The sequence below is a fragment of the Pristiophorus japonicus genome, chromosome 25 (genome assembly GCF_044704955.1).
Source record: "Pristiophorus japonicus isolate sPriJap1 chromosome 25, sPriJap1.hap1, whole genome shotgun sequence".
Classification (NCBI taxonomy): Eukaryota; Metazoa; Chordata; class Chondrichthyes; family Pristiophoridae; genus Pristiophorus; species Pristiophorus japonicus.
The window spans coordinates 13163891-13171079 of NC_092001.1; the positions used below are offsets into that span (position 1 = coordinate 13163891).

The 7189-nt window shown below is 44.8% G+C and overlaps 1 non-coding gene across 1 annotated transcript; it reads left to right on the forward strand.

The window, feature by feature from the left end:
* The first annotated feature begins 5328 nt into the window (after positions 1-5328).
* Positions 5329-5401, forward strand: trnaq-cug (transfer RNA glutamine (anticodon CUG)). The gene has a single exon. It is a non-coding gene; the product is annotated as a tRNA-Gln (tRNA).
* The last annotated feature ends 1788 nt before the right edge of the window (positions 5402-7189 follow it).

Genomic DNA, 7189 nt, shown 5'->3' on the forward strand with positions numbered 1-7189 from the left:
ATTATTTTAAATGTTTCTATGAGATCACCCCTCATCCTTCTGAACTCTACCGAGTAAATACCCAGTCTCCTCAATCTATCATCATAAGATAACCCCTTCATCTGCGGAATCAGCCGAGTGAATCGTCTCTGTAACCCCTCCAATGCCAGTATATCCTTCCTTAAGTAAGGTGACCAAAACTGCGCGCAGTACTCCAGGTGCGGCCTCACCAATACCCTATACAGTTGCAGCAGGACCTCCCTGCTTTTGTACTCCATCCCTCTCGCAATGAAGGCGAACATTCCATTCACTTTCCTGATTACCTGCTGCACCTGCAAACTAACTTTTGGGGATTCATGCACAAGAACCCCCAGGTCCCTCTGCACCGCAGCATGTTGTAATTTCTCCCTATTCAAATAATATTCCCTTTTACTGTTTTTTTTCCCAAGGTGGATGACCTCACACTTTCCGACATTGTATTCCATCTGCCAAACCTTAGCCCATTCGCTTAACCTATCCAAATTTCTTTGCAGCCTCTCTGTGTCCTCTACACAACTCGCTTTCCCACTAATCTTTGTGTCATCTGCAAATTCTTTTACACGACACTCTGTCCCCTCTTCCAGGTCATCTATGTATATTGCATACAGTTGTGGTCCGAGCACGGATCCCTGTGGCACACCACTAACCACCGATTTCCAACCTGAAAAGCACCCATTTATCCCGACTCTCTGCTTTCTGTTCGCCAGCCAAATCTCGACCCATGCTAATACATATCCTCTGACTCCGCGTTCCTCTATCTTCGGACGTAACCTTTTGTGTGGTACCTTATCGAAAGCCTTTTGGAAATATAAATACACCACATCCATCGGTACACATCTATCCACCATGCTCGTTATATCCTCAAAGAATTCCAGTAAATTAGTTAAACATGATTTCCCCTTCATGAATCCATGCTGTGTCTGCTTGATTGCACTAAGCCTATCTCGATGTCCCGCTATTTCTTCCTTAATGATAGTTTCAAACATTTTGCCCACGATAGATGTTAAACTACCCGGCCTATTGTTACCTGCCTTTTGTCTGCCCCCTTTTTTAAACAGAGGCGTAACATTAGCTGCTTTCCAATCCGCCGGTACCTCCCCAGAGTCCAGAGAATTTTGGAAGATTATAACGAATGCATCTGCTATAACTTCCGCCATCTCTTTTAATACCCTGGGATGCATTTCCTCAGGACCAGGGAACTTGTCTACCTTGAGTCCCATTAGCCTGTCCAGCACTACCCGCCCAGTGATAGTGATTGTCTCAAGGTCCTCCCTTCCCACATTCCTGTGACCAGCAATTTCTGGCATGGATTTTGTGTCTTCCACTGTGAAGACCGAAGCAAAATAATTGTTTAAGATGTCAGCCATTTCCACATTTCCCATTATTAAATGCCCCTTCTCATCTTCTAAGGGACCAACATTTACTTTAGTCACTCTTTGCCATTTTATATGTCGGTAAAAGCTTTCACTATCTGTTTTTATGTTTTGCGCAAGTTTAATTTCGTAATCTATCTTTCCTTTCTTTATTGCTTTCGTAGTCATTGTTTGCTGTCGTTTAACATTTTCCCAATCTTCTAGTTTCCCACTAACATTGGCCACCTTATCAGCATTTGTTTTTAATTTGATACTCTCCTTTACTTCCTTGGTTATCCACGGCAGGTTATCCCTTCTCTTACTGCCCTTCTTTTTCACTGGAATATATTTTTGTTGTGCACTATGAAAGAGCTCCTTCAAAGTCCTCTCCTGTACCTCAATTGTGCCACCGTTTAGTCTGTGTTCCCAGTCTACTTTAGCCAACTCTGCCCTCATCCCACTGTAGTCCCCTTTGTTTTCGCATTGTATGCTCGTTTGAGACATTACTTCCTCACCCTCAATCTATATTACAAATTCGACCAAACTGTGATCACTCATTCCGAGAGGATCTTTTACTAGGAGATCGTTTATTATTCCTGTCTCATTGCACAGGACCAGATCGAAGATAGCTTGCTCCCTTTTAGGTTCTGTAACATATTGTTCTCAACAACAATCCTGTATGCATTCTATGAATTCCACCTCCAGGCTACCCCGTGCGATTTGAATTGACCAATCAATATGTAGGTTAAAATCCCCCATGATTACTGCCGTTCCTTTTTCACATGCCTCCATTATTCCCTTGATTATTGCCCGCCCCACCGTCAAGTTATTATTTCGGCGCCGATAAACTACGCCCACCAGTGACTTTTTCCCCTTACTGTCTCTCATCTCCACCCACAATGATTCAACATTTTGTTCATTAGAGCCAATATCATCTCTCACAACTGCCCTGATACCATCCTTTATTAACAGAGCTACCCCACCTCCTTTCCCTTCTTGTCTATCTTTCCGAATTGTCACCTACCCCTGTATGTTTAATTCCCAGTCTTCGCCACCCTGCAACCACGTTTCTGTAATGGCCTCCAAATCATACCTATTTGTCATGATTTGTGCCGTCAACGCATTTACTTTATTTTGAATGCTGCGTGCATTTAGGTAAAGTATTTAATACTAGTTTTTAATCCATGATTTTTAGATTTGGCCCCTCCTGCAGCCCCTTTATATTCATACATATTGTCCCTTCCTATCACCTTGTGGTTTACAATTACCCCAGTGCTACTCTGCTCTGTTGCCTCCTGCCTTTTGCATTCTTTCTTGGGGTCCTGTTTATCTGCGCTCTCAACCACTCTAGCTCAGAGCCCTCTCCTGCGTTTCGAATACTCCTCGCATTCAGGCACCGAGCTTTCAGGCTTGCCTTTTTATTACACTTTGACCCTTTAGACTTTTGATGTACAGTGGCCCTTTTTGGTTTTTGCCTTGGGTTTCTCTGCCCTCCACTTTTACTCATCTCCTTTCTGTCTTTTGTAACTGTCTCCATTTTGTTTCCCTCTGTTTCCCTGCATTGGTTCCCATCCCCCTGCCATATTAGTTTAACTCCTGCCCAACAGCACTAGCAAACACTTCCCCCTAGGACTTTGGTTCCGGACCTGCCCAGGTGCAGACCGAGTGGTTTGTACTGGTCCCACCTCCCCCAGAACCGGTTCCAATGCCCCAGGAACTTGAATCCCTCCCTGCTGCACCACTGCTCAAGTCACGTGTTCATCTGAGCTATCCTGCGATTCCTCCTCTGACTAGCACGTGGCATTGGTAGCAATCCCGAGATTACTACTTTTGAGGTTCCACTTTTTAATTTAGCTTCTAGCTCTTTAAATTCATCTCGTAGGACCTCATCCCTTTTTTGTACCTAAATCTTTGGTACCAATTTGCACCACTACAACTGGCTGTTCACCCTCCTTTTTCAGAATGTCCTGCACCCGCTCCAAGACATCCTTGACCCTTGCACCAGGGAGGAAACATAGCATCCTGGAGTCTCGGTTGCGGCCGCAGAAACGACTATCTATTCCCCTCACAATCGAATCCCCTATCACTATCGCTGTCCCACTCTTTTTCCTGACCTTCTGTGCAGCAGAGCCAGCCATGGTGCCATGAACTTGGCTGCTGCTGCCCTCCCCTGATGAGTCATCCCCCTCAACAGTACTCGATGTGAGGCCAACGTGATATCCGCTACACTGCAGCCCATCAAAGGGTGAGTAACCACTGAATATAAAGGATGAGCTCACAAATATCAGGGGCATTGCAGTCTGGTCAATGTAAACTCTCCTTTCTTATTCAGCAGTGGCATGAATGGGAGTCAGACGCCACAAAGTTTAATTAAAGACACAAATACAAGCAACACTTGCAAATCTTTTCAGTGTAAAATTTATTTGAAATGCTGCTGCGTTGAATCTGAAAATACGCACGGTGGGATTTTATCTTCACTACTGATTATATTTTGTGTGCACGGTAGGAATAACCGGTGCTGTTAAATTTGATAAAAGTTGCCCCAGATTCGTGGTGTCATCGGCAATAAAGATTTTGAACCAGAAAGCTACAATACAGTGAGTAAAATGGGATATGGTTTTCGAGTTAAAATGCAAAGCACAAGACAAATTATTGAAGTATGGACTGTTCCTGAGTTAGCATTTGTTTGATTGTGCAAAAGAAGGTGAGGGGTTAATTTATGATGGTTTCCCGTGAAAGCAAAAGAAAAGTTTAAGAAGAAACTATACGGTGCCTGTCAGGTGAGCGCTGCTCGTGATACCTGGTGGGAATGGGCGGAGATTTTAAAGCCCCTTGTATTACAGAACCTTCATATCGACAAACATCTCCAGTTCACTGTGTAGCTCTGATGGAGCAACTGTAGTGTGTCTGTCTTCAGATCCGAAGATTACGTGTTCAAATCACGTCGTGGTCACTTTGATTGAGTTGATAGCCCTCCAGCAACAGGTGATGTGTTTGTCCCTCCTAACAGCCTTTGGAGCACAGAGTCCTGTGTTACGGAGCTGCTCGATGTGAACCTCGACAAAACCACTGCTTCTGTGTCTAAACTGGGTTCCCTGATGGTCTAGTGGTTAGGATTTTGTGCTCTCACCGCCGCGGCCCCGGTTCGATTCGCGGTCAGGGAAATTGTACTTTTAATTCAAAACCTTATAAAAAAATAGTTCATCTATTTTACACATCTTTATGCATCTCCTATGCAAAAAAAGAAAGAAGCATTGATTTAAACATCATTAATTAATTCATAAAATTCTATTGTCATATGATATATTTTGCTCTGAGCAGATGAGGAACTTTTGTGCCGACGCCATTGGGTTTAATTCTGGTAATCTGATGCTGAAAGTGGAGATGTTTCTGCAGTGTACCACAAGTCATAGACACCATCAGAGGAAGTCTTTCGGGATCGAGGAGGACTTCCTTCCATCCCAAAGTGAGTCCTTTGATGGCTGAACATTCCGATCGGAGAGCCACAGAGCCTGTTACAGGTGAGACGGACATACGTCGAGGGAAGGGGTCGGTGGGACTCGTTTGCTGTGTGCTCCTTCCGCTGCCTGCGCTTGGTCTCTTCATGCTCCTTGCGTCGAGACTCAAAGAGCTCAACGCCCTACCGGATGGACTTTCTCCACCTCGCGCGGTCTGTGGCCAGGGTTTCCCAGGTGTCAGTGGTGATGTCGCAATTTACCAGGGAGACTTTGAGGGTGTCCTTGTAACGTTTCCGCTGTACTCCTTTGGCTCGTTTACCCTGAAGGAGCTAATCATAAACACGTAAGAATTCGGGGTCGGAGTTGGCTATTCGTCCCGTCGAGCCTGGTTCACCATTCAAGAAGACCCTGGCAGTTCTTCAACAGCAAGATTCAACATCTGGGGCGGCGCCAAAAGGCGCCTGGCTGCAATGAGTGATAAAAACCTGCGTTGGACAGAAGCCTGGCTAGCTCAGTCGGTAGAGCATGAGACTCTGAATCTCAGGGTCGTGGGATCGAGCCCCACGTTGGGCGATTCTTTTCATTAAATGTTGCTTTCATGGAATACCTCTGACCGAAACGGCACAAAACAAAAATGTTCCTTTCAAAGTCATTGAACTCCGAAATTTCAGCGCGCCACGAATCTCCTGAATCAGATGCCTCTAGTTTTGCCGACTCAATCCATGTCCCTTTGCAATGTTGTGCTCCCACCCACACTATGAAATGTGCCACTAACTTATCGAATCATGGAATGGTTACAGCACGGAAGGCCATTCGGCCAATCGAGCCCGTGCCGACTCTCAGCGAGTCCCACTCCCCCGCTCTTTCTCTGTAGCTCTGCAATTGTTTTTCCTTCAGACCCTTATCCAACTCCCGTCTGAAAGATAAGATTGAGTCTGCCTCCACCGCCCTTTCAAGCCGTACATTCCGGATCCTAACCACTCGCTGCTAAATGGCCATCTCCTGTTCCGATGTGTAAAGTCTGTGAAACCCGAGATCAATTCCTGCCAAACTCACAGCCTTCCGAAATATAGCACCATCATTCTATTCTCGTAAAACCAGCTCGTGAAATAACGGCCAGCTGTGTAGGTTAAAGCTCTGGTTATATACCTAAGACTACTTTAACTGTAGTGTAGTGGTTATCACGTTTTCCTTACACGCGAAAGGTCTCTGGATCGAGCACGGGTGGAAATATTATTTTGGAGACTATTTTTGCTGTGAAATAAATTGAACAAAAGTCGCCCCAGGTTCCTTGTCGCTTGAGCACTGAACATTTTTAACCAGTCTCCAACATACAGAGTGAGTAAAATAAGATTGGGGATAAAACTTCATCAATGATTCAAAATCCTTAAATAATTAAAGTTCAGATATTGAAGTTTCCACTGTCCCTCAGTAGCAATTCTACAAAAAAACGCTGTCGGTTAATGAGTGGGGAATAAAACAAATAATCTTCATCCATCCCCATCCCCCGACACACAGTTTAATTAGTTGCATGTCATTATTTTAAAGATTTTGAATGAAAGAGTTACTTTCTGAATCTGGGCTCCCTCTGTGAGCACCGCACCACGAAACGAGCAGGAAACACATTTAAGAGTTTACCACAATTGCTGACATTTCTTAGCTTTTTTCTTGTGTTTTTTCAGCTCTTCCTCCTTTTCAGCTCCTGACAGCAGATATTGCTGTGATGAAACCTGATCACAATGCAATGTCTGTCTCACTGTTTCCCCGGTGTCAGGCAGCGATACGCCTGCTGCCCTCATTTATTTCATGTGACAGGACACAAAAGTTCAAAATCAACATACAGATAGCCACACACAGCACTGAATCGGCAAGATGGCCGTTCTGTGTTCAGATCATTGTCTCCTCTGGAGATGTGGGTTCATGTCCCACTTCTGATATTATTTTTGAACCAAAAACTAATGTGCGATAAAATGAAACAAGAGCAGTCCGAGGTGCATTGTCACATGATGCAAGCGACCTCGGATCCGGACCAAAGCTCCCCACACACCGAACACAGGCTCAGGAAAACCCCGGGGGAGAGGATATCCCGGTCACTGGGCCTTCCAGTCACACTGAACAAGTGCCCGGTCTGTAACTTTCCAGAGCAATAACTTGTATCTGAAACTTCCACCAGTCAGGATGGCCAAGCGGTCTCAGGTGCTGTCTTTAGTTCACAGTCTCCTCTGGAAATTTGGGTTCAAATCCCACTCCTGACATTCAGTGTTTTTAATTGCATACTCATTTGTTTGACACCACTCTGAAGTGCTTTGGGACATCCATCGAACTTAATAGAATGACCCCACTTCAAGTGCAAACAATGAT